We start from the raw sequence: 25037 nt of genomic DNA on the forward strand, positions 1-25037 counted from the left end.
TAAGGAACGTCAAATACTAAGAAAGGGCGGCCTATGAAAGAATTACTACTTTCAATAAGTACACTTAAACGGCTAATTGGGAATAGAAAAACTGTAAAAAGCCCTCTGAGAAAGCCCCCCTCTAACCTTTGATAGTAAGCTTTTCTGTAGTCTGCCTGTTGATGTATTTTCCGTTTGAACTGTGCACAACATGAAGAGACGGAACACTGGCGGCTTGTCACAATGCCCCCCGATGACATCACAATAGCGCTGCTGCCTAGAAAACAAGCTGCGCAGAAGAAGTTGTTCTTTGGGTGGGAGGGTGGGCTAGTGGAAGGAGGGGGCAATCTCTTTTTTTCCCGGGTGGTAGGGGGATGACAGGAGAAGGGAAGCGGGTGGTGAGAAAGGTACAGAGGGCAGGGTTTGGGGGCTGGGAAGGAAAGGGAAAAGATTAGGGTTTGGGGATGATGAAAGGGCTTTCTACGGGTAAGGATGGCAAAGGGTGGCAGTGACGGAAAGTCAGGCAACCTGTCCTGTCCGTCTTTTTGTATCGTGAATTGGAAAGACTGCAAGGGGGAGGGGAGTTGCTTGCGCCCTAAAGGAGGAGTTATTCAGATTCATTGCAGTGGGCGGCGGCTGCAAAACGCACCATTCTTCTTGTTTTGGCTCTGCAAAGCAGCCTTTTCAAGGGTTGGCTTGGGTGACAAAATGTCTTGTGTAGGCGTGGGTTTGTCTCCCTCTCGCTCTCTCTCCCTAAGATGTGTCCGGCATAGGCCAGGGTGCCACTCGAGGCCCAAACCAATTCTGGTTATCGCTTCTCGGCCTTTTGGCTAAGATCAAGTGTAGTATCGTTCGAAAAGGTGGTTTAAGGCTCCGGCCACCTTAGTACAATGATGCAATGCACACTGGAAGGTTGCGCTTGTTAGTACTTTGGGAGGATAGTATATCCATCTAGAGGAAACCATGGTCCTACCAGGATCGAGGCTATTAGACTGAGTAAGTGTGGGGGCTATGGTGCAATGTGCCCCAGGATTGACGACCCTGGAGTGAGTCTGAGCTTGCTGGCTTTGGACCCCGGCAAGCCTTGGGCTCTGTAGCACACCGTACCTTGCCCTTTCATACTTTCTGAGCATATTGCTCTATCCCGGCCTTCTGGCTAGGAAGGGAAATTTTTATAATCATGGTCGGAGGTCCGTTCAGCTTTGGGCTGAGAAACCAACACCCGGTTGGAGGTCCGGGTCAGCTTCGGCTGAGAAACCAACACCCGGTTGGAGGTCCGGGTCAGCTTCGGCTGAGAAACCAACACCCGGTTGGAGGTCCGGGTCAGCTTCGGCTGAGAAACCAACACCCGGTTGGAGGTCCGGTTAGCCTTGGGCTGAGAAACCAACACCGGTTGACGGTCCGGGCAGTTTCGGCTGCGAAACCAACAACTAGTAGCTCTCTACTCCACTTGGGTAAGATGCCTGGGTGGACGCTGGGAGCAACGACAAGGCTCAACCAGGCTTCGGCTTGGGGGAGCACCGAAGATCCCTGACCCTTGCTGTGGCCTTCTGGCTCGGAGGGACGGGGTTGATTTTTGGGGACCCTCTCCTCACGGAGGGGTCCACACGAATCCTAGCCTTTGCACTGTTTTTGGTGTGACTTCGGTCATGCATTTTTTGCGGTGCTTTGGAAAGCTTCATTAAATCAAAAATCTGTTCTTATCAGTTTAATATCTGATACGTCCCCTATCTGGGGACCATATATTAAATGGATTTTTAGAACAGGGAGATGGAAAAAGAGCTTGCTCTGTCCACTCCACGCATTGACCTGGTATTGCAGTACCTCCAGGAACGGTGCACCCCTTCTTAACCCAGTTTCCAAAAGCAGAACTCAATTCACCTGATTCATATTAGCCCGATTTAATGAATTGGAAGAAAGCATACGTCTTCATATGCACCTCAATTTGGCCCATTCACTTTTCACACTTCCTCCTTTTGTTTTTTATCTTTCACACTTTTGACTTTCTTTATTCATCCAAATAGCAAACTCATCACCACTCAACCTGACCAACTCGGCTATGTCCCCGTGCTGCAGTTCTCTGTCTTATCTAGATCATTTGCAATTGAATGGAATAGATCCCTTTTGGACAAAGTGGATTCACCTGCTGCTGCAGTGACCACAGGTGTGATAACATCTAGAATTGGCATCTGGTGCGATCTCTCCGCTTCCACTCCAAAGAAAGTTACCTGTTTATTCCTATCATGCATTGGTTTTTGGGGTTTTCTTTGAGTAATGATGATCTCTTTAGTAGTCTGTTGGCGCCCTCTCCTGGAGGAATAGTTTGCTTGCTCTTGGACATTCTAAAAGAGAGGTCATGATAGACATTGAGCTTCTGAGCTCAATTGGGGACAGTCATGGGTGATGAATGTTTGCAACCTACTGCGAAGCCTCATACCGCAATATAAGGAACGTCAAATACTAAGAAAGGGCGGCCTATGAAAGAATTACTACTTTCAATAAGTACACTTAAACGGCTAATTGGGAATAGAAAAACTGTAAAAAGCCCTCTGAGAAAGCCCCCCTCTAACCTTTGATAGTAAGCTTTTCTGTAGTCTGCCTGTTGATGTGTTTTCCGTTTGAACTGTGCACAACATGAAGAGACGGAACACTGGCGGCTTGTCACAATGCCCCCCGATGACATCACAATAGCGCTGCTGCCTAGAAAACAAGCTGCGCAGAAGAAGTTGTTCTTTGGGTGGGAGGGTGGGCTAGTGGAAGGAGGGGGCAATCTCTTTTTTTCCCGGGTGGTAGGGGGATGACAGGAGAAGGGAAGCGGGTGGTGAGAAAGGTACAGAGGGCAGGGTTTGGGGGCTGGGAAGGAAAGGGAAAAGATTAGGGTTTGGGGATGATGAAAGGGCTTTCTACGGGTAAGGATGGCAAAGGGTGGCAGTGACGGAAAGTCAGGCAACCTGTCCTGTCCGTCTTTTTGTATCGTGAATTGGAAAGACTGCAAGGGGGAGGGGAGTTGCTTGCGCCCTAAAGGAGGAGTTATTCAGATTCATTGCAGTGGGCGGCGGCTGCAAAACGCACCATTCTTCTTGTTTTGGCTCTGCAAAGCAGCCTTTTCAAGGGTTGGCTTGGGTGACAAAATGTCTTGTGTAGGCGTGGGTTTGTCTCCCTCTCGCTCTCTCTCCCTAAGATGTGTCCGGCATAGGCCAGGGTGCCACTCGAGGCCCAAACCAATTCTGGTTATCGCTTCTCGGCCTTTTGGCTAAGATCAAGTGTAGTATCTGTTCTTATCAGTTTAATATCTGATACGTCCCCTATCTGGGGACCATATATTAAATGGATTTTTAGAACAGGGAGATGGAAAAAGAGCTTGCTCTGTCCACTCCACGCATTGACCTGGTATTGCAGTACCTCCAGGAACGGTGCACCCCTTCTTAACCCAGTTTCCAAAAGCAGAACTCAATTCACCTGATTCATATTAGCCCGATTTAATGAATTGGAAGAAAGCATACGTCTTCATATGCACCTCAATTTGGCCCATTCACTTTTCACACTTCCTCCTTTTGTTTTTTATCTTTCACACTTTTGACTTTCTTTATTCATCCAAATAGCAAACTCATCACCACTCAACCTGACCAACTCGGCTATGTCCCCGTGCTGCAGTTCTCTGTCTTATCTAGATCATTTGCAATTGAATGGAATAGATCCCTTTTGGACAAAGTGGATTCACCTGCTGCTGCAGTGACCACAGGTGTGATAACATCTAGAATTGGCATCTGGTGCGATCTCTCCGCTTCCACTCCAAAGAAAGTTACCTGTTTATTCCTATCATGCATTGGTTTTTGGGGTTTTCTTTGAGTAATGATGATCTCTTTAGTAGTCTGTTGGCGCCCTCTCCTGGAGGAATAGTTTGCTTGCTCTTGGACATTCTAAAAGAGAGGTCATGATAGACATTGAGCTTCTGAGCTCAATTGGGGACAGTCATGGGTGATGAATGTTTGCAACCTACTGCGAAGCCTCATACCGCAATATAAGGAACGTCAAATACTAAGAAAGGGCGGCCTATGAAAGAATTACTACTTTCAATAAGTACACTTAAACGGCTAATTGGGAATAGAAAAACTGTAAAAAGCCCTCTGAGAAAGCCCCCCTCTAACCTTTGATAGTAAGCTTTTCTGTAGTCTGCCTGTTGATGTATTTTCCGTTTGAACTGTGCACAACATGAAGAGACGGAACACTGGCGGCTTGTCACAATGCCCCCCGATGACATCACAATAGCGCTGCTGCCTAGAAAACAAGCTGCGCAGAAGAAGTTGTTCTTTGGGTGGGAGGGTGGGCTAGTGGAAGGAGGGGGCAATCTCTTTTTTTCCCGGGTGGTAGGGGGATGACAGGAGAAGGGAAGCGGGTGGTGAGAAAGGTACAGAGGGCAGGGTTTGGGGGCTGGGAAGGAAAGGGAAAAGATTAGGGTTTGGGGATGATGAAAGGGCTTTCTACGGGTAAGGATGGCAAAGGGTGGCAGTGACGGAAAGTCAGGCAACCTGTCCTGTCCGTCTTTTTGTATCGTGAATTGGAAAGACTGCAAGGGGGAGGGGAGTTGCTTGCGCCCTAAAGGAGGAGTTATTCAGATTCATTGCAGTGGGCGGCGGCTGCAAAACGCACCATTCTTCTTGTTTTGGCTCTGCAAAGCAGCCTTTTCAAGGGTTGGCTTGGGTGACAAAATGTCTTGTGTAGGCGTGGGTTTGTCTCCCTCTCGCTCTCTCTCCCTAAGATGTGTCCGGCATAGGCCAGGGTGCCACTCGAGGCCCAAACCAATTCTGGTTATCGCTTCTCGGCCTTTTGGCTAAGATCAAGTGTAGTATCTGTTCTTATCAGTTTAATATCTGATACGTCCCCTATCTGGGGACCATATATTAAATGGATTTTTAGAACAGGGAGATGGAAAAAGAGCTTGCTCTGTCCACTCCACGCATTGACCTGGTATTGCAGTACCTCCAGGAACGGTGCACCCCTTCTTAACCCAGTTTCCAAAAGCAGAACTCAATTCACCTGATTCATATTAGCCCGATTTAATGAATTGGAAGAAAGCATACGTCTTCATATGCACCTCAATTTGGCCCATTCACTTTTCACACTTCCTCCTTTTGTTTTTTATCTTTCACACTTTTGACTTTCTTTATTCATCCAAATAGCAAACTCATCACCACTCAACCTGACCAACTCGGCTATGTCCCCGTGCTGCAGTTCTCTGTCTTATCTAGATCATTTGCAATTGAATGGAATAGATCCCTTTTGGACAAAGTGGATTCACCTGCTGCTGCAGTGACCACAGGTGTGATAACATCTAGAATTGGCATCTGGTGCGATCTCTCCGCTTCCACTCCAAAGAAAGTTACCTGTTTATTCCTATCATGCATTGGTTTTTGGGGTTTTCTTTGAGTAATGATGATCTCTTTAGTAGTCTGTTGGCGCCCTCTCCTGGAGGAATAGTTTGCTTGCTCTTGGACATTCTAAAAGAGAGGTCATGATAGACATTGAGCTTCTGAGCTCAATTGGGGACAGTCATGGGTGATGAATGTTTGCAACCTACTGCGAAGCCTCATACCGCAATATAAGGAACGTCAAATACTAAGAAAGGGCGGCCTATGAAAGAATTACTACTTTCAATAAGTACACTTAAACGGCTAATTGGGAATAGAAAAACTGTAAAAAGCCCTCTGAGAAAGCCCCCCTCTAACCTTTGATAGTAAGCTTTTCTGTAGTCTGCCTGTTGATGTATTTTCCGTTTGAACTGTGCACAACATGAAGAGACGGAACACTGGCGGCTTGTCACAATGCCCCCCGATGACATCACAATAGCGCTGCTGCCTAGAAAACAAGCTGCGCAGAAGAAGTTGTTCTTTGGGTGGGAGGGTGGGCTAGTGGAAGGAGGGGGCAATCTCTTTTTTTCCCGGGTGGTAGGGGGATGACAGGAGAAGGGAAGCGGGTGGTGAGAAAGGTACAGAGGGCAGGGTTTGGGGGCTGGGAAGGAAAGGGAAAAGATTAGGGTTTGGGGATGATGAAAGGGCTTTCTACGGGTAAGGATGGCAAAGGGTGGCAGTGACGGAAAGTCAGGCAACCTGTCCTGTCCGTCTTTTTGTATCGTGAATTGGAAAGACTGCAAGGGGGAGGGGAGTTGCTTGCGCCCTAAAGGAGGAGTTATTCAGATTCATTGCAGTGGGCGGCGGCTGCAAAACGCACCATTCTTCTTGTTTTGGCTCTGCAAAGCAGCCTTTTCAAGGGTTGGCTTGGGTGACAAAATGTCTTGTGTAGGCGTGGGTTTGTCTCCCTCTCGCTCTCTCTCCCTAAGATGTGTCCGGCATAGGCCAGGGTGCCACTCGAGGCCCAAACCAATTCTGGTTATCGCTTCTCGGCCTTTTGGCTAAGATCAAGTGTAGTATCTGTTCTTATCAGTTTAATATCTGATACATCCCCTATCTGGGGACCATATATTAAATGGATTTTTAGAACAGGGAGATGGAAAAAGAGCTTGCTCTGTCCACTCCACGCATTGACCTGGTATTGCAGTACCTCCAGGAACGGTGCACCCCTTCTTAACCCAGTTTCCAAAAGCAGAACTCAATTCACCTGATTCATATTAGCCCGATTTAATGAATTGGAAGAAAGCATACGTCTTCATATGCACCTCAATTTGGCCCATTCACTTTTCACACTTCCTCCTTTTGTTTTTTATCTTTCACACTTTTGACTTTCTTTATTCATCCAAATAGCAAACTCATCACCACTCAACCTGACCAACTCGGCTATGTCCCCGTGCTGCAGTTCTCTGTCTTATCTAGATCATTTGCAATTGAATGGAATAGATCCCTTTTGGACAAAGTGGATTCACCTGCTGCTGCAGTGACCACAGGTGTGATAACATCTAGAATTGGCATCTGGTGCGATCTCTCCGCTTCCACTCCAAAGAAAGTTACCTGTTTATTCCTATCATGCATTGGTTTTTGGGGTTTTCTTTGAGTAATGATGATCTCTTTAGTAGTCTGTTGGCGCCCTCTCCTGGAGGAATAGTTTGCTTGCTCTTGGACATTCTAAAAGAGAGGTCATGATAGACATTGAGCTTCTGAGCTCAATTGGGGACAGTCATGGGTGATGAATGTTTGCAACCTACTGCGAAGCCTCATACCGCAATATAAGGAACGTCAAATACTAAGAAAGGGCGGCCTATGAAAGAATTACTACTTTCAATAAGTACACTTAAACGGCTAATTGGGAATAGAAAAACTGTAAAAAGCCCTCTGAGAAAGCCCCCCTCTAACCTTTGATAGTAAGCTTTTCTGTAGTCTGCCTGTTGATGTATTTTCCGTTTGAACTGTGCACAACATGAAGAGACGGAACACTGGCGGCTTGTCACAATGCCCCCCGATGACATCACAATAGCGCTGCTGCCTAGAAAACAAGCTGCGCAGAAGAAGTTGTTCTTTGGGTGGGAGGGTGGGCTAGTGGAAGGAGGGGGCAATCTCTTTTTTTCCCGGGTGGTAGGGGGATGACAGGAGAAGGGAAGCGGGTGGTGAGAAAGGTACAGAGGGCAGGGTTTGGGGGCTGGGAAGGAAAGGGAAAAGATTAGGGTTTGGGGATGATGAAAGGGCTTTCTACGGGTAAGGATGGCAAAGGGTGGCAGTGACGGAAAGTCAGGCAACCTGTCCTGTCCGTCTTTTTGTATCGTGAATTGGAAAGACTGCAAGGGGGAGGGGAGTTGCTTGCGCCCTAAAGGAGGAGTTATTCAGATTCATTGCAGTGGGCGGCGGCTGCAAAACGCACCATTCTTCTTGTTTTGGCTCTGCAAAGCAGCCTTTTCAAGGGTTGGCTTGGGTGACAAAATGTCTTGTGTAGGCGTGGGTTTGTCTCCCTCTCGCTCTCTCTCCCTAAGATGTGTCCGGCATAGGCCAGGGTGCCACTCGAGGCCCAAACCAATTCTGGTTATCGCTTCTCGGCCTTTTGGCTAAGATCAAGTGTAGTATCTGTGAGGCTCGGCAGATGCAATGCACACTGGAAGGTTGCTCTTGCTAGTACTCTTGATGTATAGTATATTCATCTAGAGGAAAACATGGCCCTACCAGGATCGAGGCTATTAGACTGAGTAAGTGTGGGGGCTATGGTGCAATGTGCCCCAGGACTGACGACCCTGGAGTGAGTCTGAGCTTGCTGGCTTGGGACCCCGGCGAGCCTTGGGCTCTGTAGCACACCGTACCTTGCCCTTTCATACTTTCTGAGCATATTGCTCTATCCCGGCCTTCTGGCTAGGAAGGGAAATTTTTATAATCATGGTCGGAGGTCCGTTCAGCTTTGGGCTGAGAAACCAACACCCGGTTGGAGGTCCGGGTCAGCTTCGGCTGAGAAACCAACACCCGGTTGGAGGTCCGGGTCAGCTTCGGCTGAGAAACCAACACCCGGTTGGAGGTCCGGGTCAGCTTCGGCTGAGAAACCAACACCCGGTTGGAGGTCCGGTTAGCCTTGGGCTGAGAAACCAACACCGGTTGACGGTCCGGGCAGTTTCGGCTGCGAAACCAACAACTAGTAGCTCTCTACTCCACTTGGGTAAGATGCCTGGGTGGACGCTGGGAGCAACGACAAGGCTCAACCAGGCTTCGGCTTGGGGGAGCACCGAAGATCCCTGACCCTTGCTGTGGCCTTCTGGCTCGGAGGGACGGGGATGATTTTTGGGGACCCTCTCCTCACGGAGGGGTCCACACGAATCCTAGCCTTTGCACTGTTTTTGGTGTGACTTCGGTCATGCATTTTTTGCGGTGCTTTGGAAAGCTTCATTAAATCAAAATCTGTTCTTATCAGTTTAATATCTGATACGTCCCCTATCTGGGGACCATATATTAAATGGATTTTTAGAACAGGGAGATGGAAAAAGAGCTTGCTCTGTCCACTCCACGCATTGACCTGGTATTGCAGTACCTCCAGGAACGGTGCACCCCTTCTTAACCCAGTTTCCAAAAGCAGAACTCAATTCACCTGATTCATATTAGCCCGATTTAATGAATTGGAAGAAAGCATACGTCTTCATATGCACCTCAATTTGGCCCATTCACTTTTCACACTTCCTCCTTTTGTTTTTTATCTTTCACACTTTTGACTTTCTTTATTCATCCAAATAGCAAACTCATCACCACTCAACCTGACCAACTCGGCTATGTCCCCGTGCTGCAGTTCTCTGTCTTATCTAGATCATTTGCAATTGAATGGAATAGATCCCTTTTGGACAAAGTGGATTCACCTGCTGCTGCAGTGACCACAGGTGTGATAACATCTAGAATTGGCATCTGGTGCGATCTCTCCGCTTCCACTCCAAAGAAAGTTACCTGTTTATTCCTATCATGCATTGGTTTTTGGGGTTTTCTTTGAGTAATGATGATCTCTTTAGTAGTCTGTTGGCGCCCTCTCCTGGAGGAATAGTTTGCTTGCTCTTGGACATTCTAAAAGAGAGGTCATGATAGACATTGAGCTTCTGAGCTCAATTGGGGACAGTCATGGGTGATGAATGTTTGCAACCTACTGCGAAGCCTCATACCGCAATATAAGGAACGTCAAATACTAAGAAAGGGCGGCCTATGAAAGAATTACTACTTTCAATAAGTACACTTAAACGGCTAATTGGGAATAGAAAAACTGTAAAAAGCCCTCTGAGAAAGCCCCCCTCTAACCTTTGATAGTAAGCTTTTCTGTAGTCTGCCTGTTGATGTATTTTCCGTTTGAACTGTGCACAACATGAAGAGACGGAACACTGGCGGCTTGTCACAATGCCCCCCGATGACATCACAATAGCGCTGCTGCCTAGAAAACAAGCTGCGCAGAAGAAGTTGTTCTTTGGGTGGGAGGGTGGGCTAGTGGAAGGAGGGGGCAATCTCTTTTTTTCCCGGGTGGTAGGGGGATGACAGGAGAAGGGAAGCGGGTGGTGAGAAAGGTACAGAGGGCAGGGTTTGGGGGCTGGGAAGGAAAGGGAAAAGATTAGGGTTTGGGGATGATGAAAGGGCTTTCTACGGGTAAGGATGGCAAAGGGTGGCAGTGACGGAAAGTCAGGCAACCTGTCCTGTCCGTCTTTTTGTATCGTGAATTGGAAAGACTGCAAGGGGGAGGGGAGTTGCTTGCGCCCTAAAGGAGGAGTTATTCAGATTCATTGCAGTGGGCGGCGGCTGCAAAACGCACCATTCTTCTTGTTTTGGCTCTGCAAAGCAGCCTTTTCAAGGGTTGGCTTGGGTGACAAAATGTCTTGTGTAGGCGTGGGTTTGTCTCCCTCTCGCTCTCTCTCCCTAAGATGTGTCCGGCATAGGCCAGGGTGCCACTCGAGGCCCAAACCAATTCTGGTTATCGCTTCTCGGCCTTTTGGCTAAGATCAAGTGTAGTATCTGTTCTTATCAGTTTAATATCTGATACGTCCCCTATCTGGGGACCATATATTAAATGGATTTTTAGAACAGGGAGATGGAAAAAGAGCTTGCTCTGTCCACTCCACGCATTGACCTGGTATTGCAGTACCTCCAGGAACGGTGCACCCCTTCTTAACCCAGTTTCCAAAAGCAGAACTCAATTCACCTGATTCATATTAGCCCGATTTAATGAATTGGAAGAAAGCATACGTCTTCATATGCACCTCAATTTGGCCCATTCACTTTTCACACTTCCTCCTTTTGTTTTTTATCTTTCACACTTTTGACTTTCTTTATTCATCCAAATAGCAAACTCATCACCACTCAACCTGACCAACTCGGCTATGTCCCCGTGCTGCAGTTCTCTGTCTTATCTAGATCATTTGCAATTGAATGGAATAGATCCCTTTTGGACAAAGTGGATTCACCTGCTGCTGCAGTGACCACAGGTGTGATAACATCTAGAATTGGCATCTGGTGCGATCTCTCCGCTTCCACTCCAAAGAAAGTTACCTGTTTATTCCTATCATGCATTGGTTTTTGGGGTTTTCTTTGAGTAATGATGATCTCTTTAGTAGTCTGTTGGCGCCCTCTCCTGGAGGAATAGTTTGCTTGCTCTTGGACATTCTAAAAGAGAGGTCATGATAGACATTGAGCTTCTGAGCTCAATTGGGGACAGTCATGGGTGATGAATGTTTGCAACCTACTGCGAAGCCTCATACCGCAATATAAGGAACGTCAAATACTAAGAAAGGGCGGCCTATGAAAGAATTACTACTTTCAATAAGTACACTTAAACGGCTAATTGGGAATAGAAAAACTGTAAAAAGCCCTCTGAGAAAGCCCCCCTCTAACCTTTGATAGTAAGCTTTTCTGTAGTCTGCCTGTTGATGTATTTTCCGTTTGAACTGTGCACAACATGAAGAGACGGAACACTGGCGGCTTGTCACAATGCCCCCCGATGACATCACAATAGCGCTGCTGCCTAGAAAACAAGCTGCGCAGAAGAAGTTGTTCTTTGGGTGGGAGGGTGGGCTAGTGGAAGGAGGGGGCAATCTCTTTTTTTCCCGGGTGGTAGGGGGATGACAGGAGAAGGGAAGCGGGTGGTGAGAAAGGTACAGAGGGCAGGGTTTGGGGGCTGGGAAGGAAAGGGAAAAGATTAGGGTTTGGGGATGATGAAAGGGCTTTCTACGGGTAAGGATGGCAAAGGGTGGCAGTGACGGAAAGTCAGGCAACCTGTCCTGTCCGTCTTTTTGTATCGTGAATTGGAAAGACTGCAAGGGGGAGGGGAGTTGCTTGCGCCCTAAAGGAGGAGTTATTCAGATTCATTGCAGTGGGCGGCGGCTGCAAAACGCACCATTCTTCTTGTTTTGGCTCTGCAAAGCAGCCTTTTCAAGGGTTGGCTTGGGTGACAAAATGTCTTGTGTAGGCGTGGGTTTGTCTCCCTCTCGCTCTCTCTCCCTAAGATGTGTCCGGCATAGGCCAGGGTGCCACTCGAGGCCCAAACCAATTCTGGTTATCGCTTCTCGGCCTTTTGGCTAAGATCAAGTGTAGTATCTGTTCTTATCAGTTTAATATCTGATACGTCCCCTATCTGGGGACCATATATTAAATGGATTTTTAGAACAGGGAGATGGAAAAAGAGCTTGCTCTGTCCACTCCACGCATTGACCTGGTATTGCAGTACCTCCAGGAACGGTGCACCCCTTCTTAACCCAGTTTCCAAAAGCAGAACTCAATTCACCTGATTCATATTAGCCCGATTTAATGAATTGGAAGAAAGCATACGTCTTCATATGCACCTCAATTTGGCCCATTCACTTTTCACACTTCCTCCTTTTGTTTTTTATCTTTCACACTTTTGACTTTCTTTATTCATCCAAATAGCAAACTCATCACCACTCAACCTGACCAACTCGGCTATGTCCCCGTGCTGCAGTTCTCTGTCTTATCTAGATCATTTGCAATTGAATGGAATAGATCCCTTTTGGACAAAGTGGATTCACCTGCTGCTGCAGTGACCACAGGTGTGATAACATCTAGAATTGGCATCTGGTGCGATCTCTCCGCTTCCACTCCAAAGAAAGTTACCTGTTTATTCCTATCATGCATTGGTTTTTGGGGTTTTCTTTGAGTAATGATGATCTCTTTAGTAGTCTGTTGGCGCCCTCTCCTGGAGGAATAGTTTGCTTGCTCTTGGACATTCTAAAAGAGAGGTCATGATAGACATTGAGCTTCTGAGCTCAATTGGGGACAGTCATGGGTGATGAATGTTTGCAACCTACTGCGAAGCCTCATACCGCAATATAAGGAACGTCAAATACTAAGAAAGGGCGGCCTATGAAAGAATTACTACTTTCAATAAGTACACTTAAACGGCTAATTGGGAATAGAAAAACTGTAAAAAGCCCTCTGAGAAAGCCCCCCTCTAACCTTTGATAGTAAGCTTTTCTGTAGTCTGCCTGTTGATGTATTTTCCGTTTGAACTGTGCACAACATGAAGAGACGGAACACTGGCGGCTTGTCACAATGCCCCCCGATGACATCACAATAGCGCTGCTGCCTAGAAAACAAGCTGCGCAGAAGAAGTTGTTCTTTGGGTGGGAGGGTGGGCTAGTGGAAGGAGGGGGCAATCTCTTTTTTTCCCGGGTGGTAGGGGGATGACAGGAGAAGGGAAGCGGGTGGTGAGAAAGGTACAGAGGGCAGGGTTTGGGGGCTGGGAAGGAAAGGGAAAAGATTAGGGTTTGGGGATGATGAAAGGGCTTTCTACGGGTAAGGATGGCAAAGGGTGGCAGTGACGGAAAGTCAGGCAACCTGTCCTGTCCGTCTTTTTGTATCGTGAATTGGAAAGACTGCAAGGGGGAGGGGAGTTGCTTGCGCCCTAAAGGAGGAGTTATTCAGATTCATTGCAGTGGGCGGCGGCTGCAAAACGCACCATTCTTCTTGTTTTGGCTCTGCAAAGCAGCCTTTTCAAGGGTTGGCTTGGGTGACAAAATGTCTTGTGTAGGCGTGGGTTTGTCTCCCTCTCGCTCTCTCTCCCTAAGATGTGTCCGGCATAGGCCAGGGTGCCACTCGAGGCCCAAACCAATTCTGGTTATCGCTTCTCGGCCTTTTGGCTAAGATCAAGTGTAGTATCTGTTCTTATCAGTTTAATATCTGATACGTCCCCTATCTGGGGACCATATATTAAATGGATTTTTAGAACAGGGAGATGGAAAAAGAGCTTGCTCTGTCCACTCCACGCATTGACCTGGTATTGCAGTACCTCCAGGAACGGTGCACCCCTTCTTAACCCAGTTTCCAAAAGCAGAACTCAATTCACCTGATTCATATTAGCCCGATTTAATGAATTGGAAGAAAGCATACGTCTTCATATGCACCTCAATTTGGCCCATTCACTTTTCACACTTCCTCCTTTTGTTTTTTATCTTTCACACTTTTGACTTTCTTTATTCATCCAAATAGCAAACTCATCACCACTCAACCTGACCAACTCGGCTATGTCCCCGTGCTGCAGTTCTCTGTCTTATCTAGATCATTTGCAATTGAATGGAATAGATCCCTTTTGGACAAAGTGGATTCACCTGCTGCTGCAGTGACCACAGGTGTGATAACATCTAGAATTGGCATCTGGTGCGATCTCTCCGCTTCCACTCCAAAGAAAGTTACCTGTTTATTCCTATCATGCATTGGTTTTTGGGGTTTTCTTTGAGTAATGATGATCTCTTTAGTAGTCTGTTGGCGCCCTCTCCTGGAGGAATAGTTTGCTTGCTCTTGGACATTCTAAAAGAGAGGTCATGATAGACATTGAGCTTCTGAGCTCAATTGGGGACAGTCATGGGTGATGAATGTTTGCAACCTACTGCGAAGCCTCATACCGCAATATAAGGAACGTCAAATACTAAGAAAGGGCGGCCTATGAAAGAATTACTACTTTCAATAAGTACACTTAAACGGCTAATTGGGAATAGAAAAACTGTAAAAAGCCCTCTGAGAAAGCCCCCCTCTAACCTTTGATAGTAAGCTTTTCTGTAGTCTGCCTGTTGATGTATTTTCCGTTTGAACTGTGCACAACATGAAGAGACGGAACACTGGCGGCTTGTCACAATGCCCCCCGATGACATCACAATAGCGCTGCTGCCTAGAAAACAAGCTGCGCAGAAGAAGTTGTTCTTTGGGTGGGAGGGTGGGCTAGTGGAAGGAGGGGGCAATCTCTTTTTTTCCCGGGTGGTAGGGGGATGACAGGAGAAGGGAAGCGGGTGGTGAGAAAGGTACAGAGGGCAGGGTTTGGGGGCTGGGAAGGAAAGGGAAAAGATTAGGGTTTGGGGATGATGAAAGGGCTTTCTACGGGTAAGGATGGCAAAGGGTGGCAGTGACGGAAAGTCAGGCAACCTGTCCTGTCCGTCTTTTTGTATCGTGAATTGGAAAGACTGCAAGGGGGAGGGGAGTTGCTTGCGCCCTAAAGGAGGAGTTATTCAGATTCATTGCAGTGGGCGGCGGCTGCAAAACGCACCATTCTTCTTGTTTTGGCTCTGCAAAGCAGCCTTTTCAAGGGTTGGCTTGGGTGACAAAATGTCTTGTGTAGGCGTGGGTTTGTCTCCCTCTCGCTCTCTCTCCCTAAGATGTGTCCGGCATAGGCCAGGGTGCCACTCGAGGCCCAAACCAATTCTGGTTATCGCTTCTCGGCCTTTTGGCTAAGATCAAGTGTAGTATCTGTTCTTATCAGTTTAATATCTGATACGTCCCCTATCTGGGGACCATATATTAAATGGATTTTTAGAACAGGGAGATGGAAAAAGAGCTTGCTCTGTCCACTCCACGCATTGACCTGGTATTGCAGTACCTCCAGGAACGGTGCACCCCTTCTTAACCCAGTTTCCAAAAGCAGAACTCAATTCACCTGATTCATATTAGCCCGATTTAATGAATTGGAAGAAAGCATACGTCTTCATATGCACCTCAATTTGGCCCATTCACTTTTCACACTTCCTCCTTTTGTTTTTTATCTTTCACACTTTTGACTTTCTTTATTCATCCAAATAGCAAACTCATCACCACTCAACCTGACCAACTCGGCTATGTCCCCGTGCTGCAGTTCTCTGTCTTATCTAGATCATTTGCAATTGAATGGAATAGATCCCTTTTGGACAAAGTGGATTCACCTGCTGCTGCAGTGACCACAGGTGTGATAACATCTAGAATTGGCATCTGGTGCGATCTCTCCGCTTCCACTCCAAAGAAAGTTACCTGTTTATTCCTATCATGCATTGGTTTTTGGGGTTTTCTTTGAGTAATGATGATCTCTTTAGTAGTCTGTTGGCGCCCTCTCCTGGAGGAATAGTTTGCTTGCTCTTGGACATTCTAAAAGAGAGGTCATGATAGACATTGAGCTTCTGAGCTCAATTGGGGACAGTCATGGGTGATGAATGTTTGCAACCTACTGCGAAGCCTCATACCGCAATATAAGGAACGTCAAATACTAAGAAAGGGCGGCCTATGAAAGAATTACTACTTTCAATAAGTACACTTAAACGGCTAATTGGGAATAGAAAAACTGTAAAAAGCCCTCTGAGAAAGCCCCCCTCTAACCTTTGATAGTAAGCTTTTCTGTAGTCTGCCTGTTGATGTATTTTCCGTTTGAACTGTGCACAACATGAAGAGACGGAACACTGGCGGCTTGTCACAATGCCCCCCGATGACATCACAATAGCGCTGCTGCCTAGAAAACAAGCTGCGCAGAAGAAGTTGTTCTTTGGGTGGGAGGGTGGGCTAGTGGAAGGAGGGGGCAATCTCTTTTTTTCCCGGGTGGTAGGGGGATGACAGGAGAAGGGAAGCGGGTGGTGAGAAAGGTACAGAGGGCAGGGTTTGGGGGCTGGGAAGGAAAGGGAAAAGATTAGGGTTTGGGGATGATGAAAGGGCTTTCTACGGGTAAGGATGGCAAAGGGTGGCAGTGACGGAAAGTCAGGCAACCTGTCCTGTCCGTCTTTTTGTATCGTGAATTGGAAAGACTGCAAGGGGGAGGGGAGTTGCTTGCGCCCTAAAGGAGGAGTTATTCAGATTCATTGCAGTGGGCGGCGGCTGCAAAACGCACCATTCTTCTTGTTTTGGCTCTGCAAAGCAGCCTTTTCAAGGGTTGGCTTGGGTGACAAAATGTCTTGTGTAGGCGTGGGTTTGTCTCCCTCTCGCTCTCTCTCCCTAAGATGTGTCCGGCATAGGCCAGGGTGCCACTCGAGGCCCAAACCAATTCTGGTTATCGCTTCTCGGCCTTTTGGCTAAGATCAAGTGTAGTATCTGTTCTTATCAGTTTAATATCTGATACGTCCCCTATCTGGGGACCATATATTAAATGGATTTTTAGAACAGGGAGATGGAAAAAGAGCTTGCTCTGTCCACTCCACGCATTGACCTGGTATTGCAGTACCTCCAGGAACGGTGCACCCCTTCTTAACCCAGTTTCCAAAAGCAGAACTCAATTCACCTGATTCATATTAGCCCGATTTAATGAATTGGAAGAAAGCATACGTCTTCATATGCACCTCAATTTGGCCCATTCACTTTTCACACTTCCTCCTTTTGTTTTTTATCTTTCACACTTTTGACTTTCTTTATTCATCCAAATAGCAAACTCATCACCACTCAACCTGACCAACTCGGCTATGTCCCCGTGCTGCAGTTCTCTGTCTTATCTAGATCATTTGCAATTGAATGGAATAGATCCCTTTTGGACAAAGTGGATTCACCTGCTGCTGCAGTGACCACAGGTGTGATAACATCTAGAATTGGCATCTGGTGCGATCTCTCCGCTTCCACTCCAAAGAAAGTTACCTGTTTATTCCTATCATGCATTGGTTTTTGGGGTTTTCTTTGAGTAATGATGATCTCTTTAGTAGTCTGTTGGCGCCCTCTCCTGGAGGAATAGTTTGCTTGCTCTTGGACATTCTAAAAGAGAGGTCATGATAGACATTGAGCTTCTGAGCTCAATTGGGGACAGTCATGGGTGATGAATGTTTGCAACCTACTGCGAAGCCTCATACCGCAATATAAGGAACGTCAAATACTAAGAAAGGGCGGCCTATGAAAGAATTACTACTTTCAATAAGTACACTTAAACGGCTAATTGGGAATAGAAAAACTGTAAAAAGCCCTCTGAGAAAGCCCCCCTCTAACCTTTGATAGTAAGCTTTTCTGTAGTCTGCCTGTTGATGTATTTTCCGTTTGAACTGTGCACAACATGAAGAGACGGAACACTGGCGGCTTGTCACAATGCCCCCCGATGACATCACAATAGCGCTGCTGCCTAGAAAACAAGCTGCGCAGAAGAAGTTGTTCTTTGGGTGGGAGGGTGGGCTAGTGGAAGGAGGGGGCAATCTCTTTTTTTCCCGGGTGGTAGGGGGATGACAGGAGAAGGGAAGCGGGTGGTGAGAAAGGTACAGAGGGCAGGGTTTGGGGGCTGGGAAGGAAAGGGAAAAGATTAGGGTTTGGGGATGATGAAAGGGCTTTCTACGGGTAAGGATGGCAAAGGGTGGCAGTGACGGAAAGTCAGGCAACCTGTCCTGTCCGTCTTTTTGTATCGTGAATTGGAAAGACTGCAAGGGGGAGGGGAGTTGCTTGCGCCCTAAAGGAGGAGTTATTCAGATTCATTGCAGTGGGCGGCGGCTGCAAAACGCACCATTCTTCTTGTTTTGGCTCTGCAAAGCAGCCTTTTCAAGGGTTGGCTTGGGTGACAAAATGTCTTGTGTAGGCGTGGGTTTGTCTCCCTCTCGCTCTCTCTCCCTAAGATGTGTCCGGCATAGGCCAGGGTGCCACTCGAGGCCCAAACCAATTCTGGTTATCGCTTCTCGGCCTTTTGGCTAAGATCAAGTGTAGTATCTGTTCTTATCAGTTTAATATCTGATACGTCCCCTATCTGGGGACCATATATTAAATGGATTTTTAGAACAGGGAGATGGAAAAAGAGCTTGCTCTGTCCACTCCACGCATTGACCTGGTATTGCAGTACCTCCAGGAACGGTGCACCCCTTCTTAACCCAGTTTCCAAAAGCAGAACTCAATTCACCTGATTCATATTAGCCCGATTTAATGAATTGGAAGAAAGCATACGTCTTCATATGCACCTCAATTTGGCCCATTCACTTTTCACACTTCCTCCTTTTGTTTTTTATCTTTCACACTTTTGACTTTCTTTATTCATCCAAATAGCAAACTCATCACCACTCAACCTGACCAACTCGGCTATGTCCCCGTGCTGCAGTTCTCTGTCTTATCTAGATCATTTGCAATTGAATGGAATAGATCCCTTTTGGACAAAGTGGATTCACCTGCTGCTGCAGTGACCACAGGTGTGATAACATCTAGAATTGGCATCTGGTGCGATCTCTCCGCTTCCACTCCAAAGAAAGTTACCTGTTTATTCCTATCATGCATTGGTTTTTGGGGTTTTCTTTGAGTAATGATGATCTCTTTAGTAGTCTGTTGGCGCCCTCTCCTGGAGGAATAGTTTGCTTGCTCTTGGACATTCTAAAAGAGAGGTCATGATAGACATTGAGCTTCTGAGCTCAATTGGGGACAGTCATGGGTGATGAATGTTTGCAACCTACTGCGAAGCCTCATACCGCAATATAAGGAACGTCAAATACTAAGAAAGGGCGGCCTATGAAAGAATTACTACTTTCAATAAGTACACTTAAACGGCTAATTGGGAATAGAAAAACTGTAAAAAGCCCTCTGAGAAAGCCCCCCTCTAACCTTTGATAGTAAGCTTTTCTGTAGTCTGCCTGTTGATGTATTTTCCGTTTGAACTGTGCACAACATGAAGAGACGGAACACTGGCGGCTTGTCACAATGCCCCCCGATGACATCACAATAGCGCTGCTGCCTAGAAAACAAGCTGCGCAGAAGAAGTTGTTCTTTGGGTGGGAGGGTGGGCTAGTGGAAGGAGGGGGCAATCTCTTTTTTTCCCGGGTGGTAGGGGGATGACAGGAGAAGGGAAGCGGGTGGTGAGAAAGGTACAGAGGGCAGGGTTTGGGGGCTGGGAAGGAAAGGGAAAAGATTAGGGTTTGGGGATGATGAAAGGGCTTTCTACGGGTAAGGATGGCAAAGGGTGGCAGTGACGGAAAGTCAGGCAACCTGTCCTGTCCGTCTTTTTGTATCGTGAATTGGAAAGACTGCAAGGGGGAGGGGAGTTGCTTGCGCCCTAAAGGAGGAGTTATTCAGATTCATTGCAGTGGGCGGCGGCTGCAAAACGCACCATTCTTCTTGTTTTGGCTCTGCAAAGCAGCCTTTTCAAGGGTTGGCTTGGGTGACAAAATGTCTTGTGTAGGCGTGGGTTTGTCTCCCTCTCGCTCTCTCTCCCTAAGATGTGTCCGGCATAGGCCAGGGTGCCACTCGAGGCCCAAACCAATTCTGGTTATCGCTTCTCGGCCTTTTGGCTAAGATCAAGTGTAGTATCTGTTCTTATCAGTTTAATATCTGATACGTCCCCTATCTGGGGACCATATATTAAATGGATTTTTAGAACAGGGAGATGGAAAAAGAGCTTGCTCTGTCCACTCCACGCATTGACCTGGTATTGCAGTACCTCCAGGAACGGTGCACCCCTTCTTAACCCAGTTTCCAAAAGCAGAACTCAATTCACCTGATTCATATTAGCCCGATTTAATGAATTGGAAGAAAGCATACGTCTTCATATGCACCTCAATTTGGCCCATTCACTTTTCACACTTCCTCCTTTTGTTTTTTATCTTTCACACTTTTGACTTTCTTTATTCATCCAAATAGCAAACTCATCACCACTCAACCTGACCAACTCGGCTATGTCCCCGTGCTGCAGTTCTCTGTCTTATCTAGATCATTTGCAATTGAATGGAATAGATCCCTTTTGGACAAAGTGGATTCACCTGCTGCTGCAGTGACCACAGGTGTGATAACATCTAGAATTGGCATCTGGTGCGATCTCTCCGCTTCCACTCCAAAGAAAGTTACCTGTTTATTCCTATCATGCATTGGTTTTTGGGGTTTTCTTTGAGTAATGATGATCTCTTTAGTAGTCTGTTGGCGCCCTCTCCTGGAGGAATAGTTTGCTTGCTCTTGGACATTCTAAAAGAGAGGTCATGATAGACATTGAGCTTCTGAGCTCAATTGGGGACAGTCATGGGTGATGAATGTTTGCAACCTACTGCGAAGCCTCATACCGCAATATAAGGAACGTCAAATACTAAGAAAGGGCGGCCTATGAAAGAATTACTACTTTCAATAAGTACACTTAAACGGCTAATTGGGAATAGAAAAACTGTAAAAAGCCCTCTGAGAAAGCCCCCCTCTAACCTTTGATAGTAAGCTTTTCTGTAGTCTGCCTGTTGATGTATTTTCCGTTTGAACTGTGCACAACATGAAGAGACGGAACACTGGCGGCTTGTCACAATGCCCCCCGATGACATCACAATAGCGCTGCTGCCTAGAAAACAAGCTGCGCAGAAGAAGTTGTTCTTTGGGTGGGAGGGTGGGCTAGTGGAAGGAGGGGGCAATCTCTTTTTTTCCCGGGTGGTAGGGGGATGACAGGAGAAGGGAAGCGGGTGGTGAGAAAGGTACAGAGGGCAGGGTTTGGGGGCTGGGAAGGAAAGGGAAAAGATTAGGGTTTGGGGATGATGAAAGGGCTTTCTACGGGTAAGGATGGCAAAGGGTGGCAGTGACGGAAAGTCAGGCAACCTGTCCTGTCCGTCTTTTTGTATCGTGAATTGGAAAGACTGCAAGGGGGAGGGGAGTTGCTTGCGCCCTAAAGGAGGAGTTATTCAGATTCATTGCAGTGGGCGGCGGCTGCAAAACGCACCATTCTTCTTGTTTTGGCTCTGCAAAGCAGCCTTTTCAAGGGTTGGCTTGGGTGACAAAATGTCTTGTGTAGGCGTGGGTTTGTCTCCCTCTCGCTCTCTCTCCCTAAGATGTGTCCGGCATAGGCCAGGGTGCCACTCGAGGCCCAAACCAATTCTGGTTATCGCTTCTCGGCCTTTTGGCTAAGATCAAGTGTAGTATCTGTTCTTATCAGTTTAATATCTGATACGTCCCCTATCTGGGGACCATATATTAAATGGATTTTTAGAACAGGGAGATGGAAAAAGAGCTTGCTCTGTCCACTCCACGCATTGACCTGGTATTGCAGTACCTCCAGGAACGGTGCACCCCTTCTTAACCCAGTTTCCAAAAGCAGAACTCAATTCACCTGATTCATATTAGCCCGATTTAATGAATTGGAAGAAAGCATACGTCTTCATATGCACCTCAATTTGGCCCATTCACTTTTCACACTTCCTCCTTTTGTTTTTTATCTTTCACACTTTTGACTTTCTTTATTCATCCAAATAGCAAACTCATCACCACTCAACCTGACCAACTCGGCTATGTCCCCGTGCTGCAGTTCTCTGTCTTATCTAGATCATTTGCAATTGAATGGAATAGATCCCTTTTGGACAAAGTGGATTCACCTGCTGCTGCAGTGACCACAGGTGTGATAACATCTAGAATTGGCATCTGGTGCGATCTCTCCGCTTCCACTCCAAAGAAAGTTACCTGTTTATTCCTATCATGCATTGGTTTTTGGGGTTTTCTTTGAGTAATGATGATCTCTTTAGTAGTCTGTTGGCGCCCTCTCCTGGAGGAATAGTTTGCTTGCTCTTGGACATTCTAAAAGAGAGGTCATGATAGACATTGAGCTTCTGAGCTCAATTGGGGACAGTCATGGGTGATGAATGTTTGCAACCTACTGCGAAGCCTCATACCGCAATATAAGGAACGTCAAATACTAAGAAAGGGCGGCCTATGAAAGAATTACTACTTTCAATAAGTACACTTAAACGGCTAATTGGGAATAGAAAAACTGTAAAAAGCCCTCTGAGAAAGCCCCCCTCTAACCTTTGATAGTAAGCTTTTCTGTAGTCTGCCTGTTGATGTATTTTCCGTTTGAACTGTGCACAACATGAAGAGACGGAACACTGGCGGCTTGTCACAATGCCCCCCGATGACATCACAATAGCGCTGCTGCCTAGAAAACAAGCTGCGCAGAAGAAGTTGTTCTTTGGGTGGGAGGGTGGGCTAGTGGAAGGAGGGGGCAATCTCTTTTTTTCCCGGGTGGTAGGGGGATGACAGGAGAAGGGAAGCGGGTGGTGAGAAAGGTACAGAGGGCAGGGTTTGGGGGCTGGGAAGGAAAGGGAAAAGATTAGGGTTTGGGGATGATGAAAGGGCTTTCTACGGGTAAGGATGGCAAAGGGTGGCAGTGACGGAAAGTCAGGCAACCTGTCCTGTCCGTCTTTTTGTATCGTGAATTGGAAAGACTGCAAGGGGGAGGGGAGTTGCTTGCGCCCTAAAGGAGGAGTTATTCAGATTCATTGCAGTGGGCGGCGGCTGCAAAACGCACCATTCTTCTTGTTTTGGCTCTGCAAAGCAGCCTTTTCAAGGGTTGGCTTGGGTGACAAAATGTCTTGTGTAGGCGTGGGTTTGTCTCCCTCTCGCTCTCTCTCCCTAAGATGTGTCCGGCATAGGCCAGGGTGCCACTCGAGGCCCAAACCAATTCTGGTTATCGCTTCTCGGCCTTTTGGCTAAGATCAAGTGTAGTATCGTTCGAAAAGGTGGTTTAAGGCTCCGGCCACCTTAGTACAATGATGCAATGCACACTGGAAGGTTGCGCTTGTTAGTACTTTGGGAGGATAGTATATCCATCTAGAGGAAACCATGGTCCTACCAGGATCGAGGCTATTAGACTGAGTAAGTGTGGGGGCTATGGTGCAATGTGCCCCAGGATTGACGACCCTGGAGTGAGTCTGAGCTTGCTGGCTTTGGACCCCGGCAAGCCTTGGGCTCTGTAGCACACCGTACCTTGCCCTTTCATACTTTCTGAGCATATTGCTCTATCCCGGCCTTCTGGCTAGGAAGGGAAATTTTTATAATCATGGTCGGAGGTCCGTTCAGCTTTGGGCTGAGAAACCAACACCCGGTTGGAGGTCCGGGTCAGCTTCGGCTGAGAAACCAACACCCGGTTGGAGGTCCGGGTCAGCTTCGGCTGAGAAACCAACACCCGGTTGGAGGTCCGGGTCAGCTTCGGCTGAGAAACCAACACCCGGTTGGAGGTCCGGTTAGCCTTGGGCTGAGAAACCAACACCGGTTGACGGTCCGGGCAGTTTCGGCTGCGAAACCAACAACTAGTAGCTCTCTACTCCACTTGGGTAAGATGCCTGGGTGGACGCTGGGAGCAACGACAAGGCTCAACCAGGCTTCGGCTTGGGGGAGCACCGAAGATCCCTGACCCTTGCTGTGGCCTTCTGGCTCGGAGGGACGGGGTTGATTTTTGGGGACCCTCTCCTCACGGAGGGGTCCACACGAATCCTAGCCTTTGCACTGTTTTTGGTGTGACTTCGGTCATGCATTTTTTGCGGTGCTTTGGAAAGCTTCATTAAATCAAAAATCTGTTCTTATCAGTTTAATATCTGATACGTCCCCTATCTGGGGACCATATATTAAATGGATTTTTAGAACAGGGAGATGGAAAAAGAGCTTGCTCTGTCCACTCCACGCATTGACCTGGTATTGCAGTACCTCCAGGAACGGTGCACCCCTTCTTAACCCAGTTTCCAAAAGCAGAACTCAATTCACCTGATTCATATTAGCCCGATTTAATGAATTGGAAGAAAGCATACGTCTTCATATGCACCTCAATTTGGCCCATTCACTTTTCACACTTCCTCCTTTTGTTTTTTATCTTTCACACTTTTGACTTTCTTTATTCATCCAAATAGCAAACTCATCACCACTCAACCTGACCAACTCGGCTATGTCCCCGTGCTGCAGTTCTCTGTCTTATCTAGATCATTTGCAATTGAATGGAATAGATCCCTTTTGGACAAAGTGGATTCACCTGCTGCTGCAGTGACCACAGGTGTGATAACATCTAGAATTGGCATCTGGTGCGATCTCTCCGCTTCCACTCCAAAGAAAGTTACCTGTTTATTCCTATCATGCATTGGTTTTTGGGGTTTTCTTTGAGTAATGATGATCTCTTTAGTAGTCTGTTGGCGCCCTCTCCTGGAGGAATAGTTTGCTTGCTCTTGGACATTCTAAAAGAGAGGTCATGATAGACATTGAGCTTCTGAGCTCAATTGGGGACAGTCATGGGTGATGAATGTTTGCAACCTACTGCGAAGCCTCATACCGCAATATAAGGAACGTCAAATACTAAGAAAGGGCGGCCTATGAAAGAATTACTACTTTCAATAAGTACACTTAAACGGCTAATTGGGAATAGAAAAACTGTAAAAAGCCCTCTGAGAAAGCCCCCCTCTAACCTTTGATAGTAAGCTTTTCTGTAGTCTGCCTGTTGATGTGTTTTCCGTTTGAACTGTGCACAACATGAAGAGACGGAACACTGGCGGCTTGTCACAATGCCCCCCGATGACATCACAATAGCGCTGCTGCCTAGAAAACAAGCTGCGCAGAAGAAGTTGTTCTTTGGGTGGGAGGGTGGGCTAGTGGAAGGAGGGGGCAATCTCTTTTTTTCCCGGGTGGTAGGGGGATGACAGGAGAAGGGAAGCGGGTGGTGAGAAAGGTACAGAGGGCAGGGTTTGGGGGCTGGGAAGGAAAGGGAAAAGATTAGGGTTT

At 47.2% G+C, this 25037-nt stretch overlaps 14 non-coding genes and 3 pseudogenes across 14 annotated transcripts; all 17 read left to right on the forward strand.

Annotated features, from left to right (window-relative positions):
• Positions 1-789: 789 nt before the first annotated feature.
• On the forward strand, positions 790-931 carry LOC142268241 (U2 spliceosomal RNA; annotated as a pseudogene).
• A 701-nt stretch (positions 932-1632) lies between these two features.
• Positions 1633-1825, forward strand: LOC142268231 (U2 spliceosomal RNA). The gene has a single exon (XR_012733987.1). It is a non-coding gene; the product is annotated as a U2 spliceosomal RNA (small nuclear RNA).
• A 1387-nt stretch (positions 1826-3212) lies between these two features.
• On the forward strand, positions 3213-3403 carry LOC142268249 (U2 spliceosomal RNA). The gene has a single exon (XR_012733999.1). It is a non-coding gene; the product is annotated as a U2 spliceosomal RNA (small nuclear RNA).
• Positions 3404-4790: 1387 nt separating this feature from the next.
• On the forward strand, positions 4791-4981 carry LOC142268250 (U2 spliceosomal RNA). The gene has a single exon (XR_012734000.1). It is a non-coding gene; the product is annotated as a U2 spliceosomal RNA (small nuclear RNA).
• Positions 4982-6368: 1387 nt separating this feature from the next.
• LOC142268226 (U2 spliceosomal RNA) lies at positions 6369-6559 on the forward strand. Its single transcript, XR_012733982.1, has one exon. It is a non-coding gene; the product is annotated as a U2 spliceosomal RNA (small nuclear RNA).
• Positions 6560-7946: 1387 nt separating this feature from the next.
• Positions 7947-8073, forward strand: LOC142268240 (U2 spliceosomal RNA; annotated as a pseudogene).
• Positions 8074-8757: 684 nt separating this feature from the next.
• LOC142268238 (U2 spliceosomal RNA) lies at positions 8758-8953 on the forward strand. The gene has a single exon (XR_012733993.1). It is a non-coding gene; the product is annotated as a U2 spliceosomal RNA (small nuclear RNA).
• A 1387-nt stretch (positions 8954-10340) lies between these two features.
• On the forward strand, positions 10341-10531 carry LOC142268251 (U2 spliceosomal RNA). Its single transcript, XR_012734001.1, has one exon. It is a non-coding gene; the product is annotated as a U2 spliceosomal RNA (small nuclear RNA).
• A 1387-nt stretch (positions 10532-11918) lies between these two features.
• LOC142268252 (U2 spliceosomal RNA) lies at positions 11919-12109 on the forward strand. The gene has a single exon (XR_012734002.1). It is a non-coding gene; the product is annotated as a U2 spliceosomal RNA (small nuclear RNA).
• A 1387-nt stretch (positions 12110-13496) lies between these two features.
• LOC142268254 (U2 spliceosomal RNA) lies at positions 13497-13687 on the forward strand. The gene has a single exon (XR_012734004.1). It is a non-coding gene; the product is annotated as a U2 spliceosomal RNA (small nuclear RNA).
• A 1387-nt stretch (positions 13688-15074) lies between these two features.
• LOC142268255 (U2 spliceosomal RNA) lies at positions 15075-15265 on the forward strand. The gene has a single exon (XR_012734005.1). It is a non-coding gene; the product is annotated as a U2 spliceosomal RNA (small nuclear RNA).
• Positions 15266-16652: 1387 nt separating this feature from the next.
• Positions 16653-16843, forward strand: LOC142268257 (U2 spliceosomal RNA). The gene has a single exon (XR_012734006.1). It is a non-coding gene; the product is annotated as a U2 spliceosomal RNA (small nuclear RNA).
• A 1387-nt stretch (positions 16844-18230) lies between these two features.
• On the forward strand, positions 18231-18421 carry LOC142268258 (U2 spliceosomal RNA). The gene has a single exon (XR_012734007.1). It is a non-coding gene; the product is annotated as a U2 spliceosomal RNA (small nuclear RNA).
• Positions 18422-19808: 1387 nt separating this feature from the next.
• Positions 19809-19999, forward strand: LOC142268259 (U2 spliceosomal RNA). Its single transcript, XR_012734008.1, has one exon. It is a non-coding gene; the product is annotated as a U2 spliceosomal RNA (small nuclear RNA).
• A 1387-nt stretch (positions 20000-21386) lies between these two features.
• On the forward strand, positions 21387-21577 carry LOC142268260 (U2 spliceosomal RNA). The gene has a single exon (XR_012734009.1). It is a non-coding gene; the product is annotated as a U2 spliceosomal RNA (small nuclear RNA).
• Positions 21578-22964: 1387 nt separating this feature from the next.
• Positions 22965-23106, forward strand: LOC142268242 (U2 spliceosomal RNA; annotated as a pseudogene).
• Positions 23107-23807: 701 nt separating this feature from the next.
• LOC142268233 (U2 spliceosomal RNA) lies at positions 23808-24000 on the forward strand. Its single transcript, XR_012733989.1, has one exon. It is a non-coding gene; the product is annotated as a U2 spliceosomal RNA (small nuclear RNA).
• The last annotated feature ends 1037 nt before the right edge of the window (positions 24001-25037 follow it).

The sequence above is a fragment of the Anomaloglossus baeobatrachus genome, unplaced genomic scaffold (genome assembly GCF_048569485.1).
Source record: "Anomaloglossus baeobatrachus isolate aAnoBae1 unplaced genomic scaffold, aAnoBae1.hap1 Scaffold_2994, whole genome shotgun sequence".
Classification (NCBI taxonomy): domain Eukaryota; kingdom Metazoa; phylum Chordata; class Amphibia; order Anura; family Aromobatidae; genus Anomaloglossus; species Anomaloglossus baeobatrachus.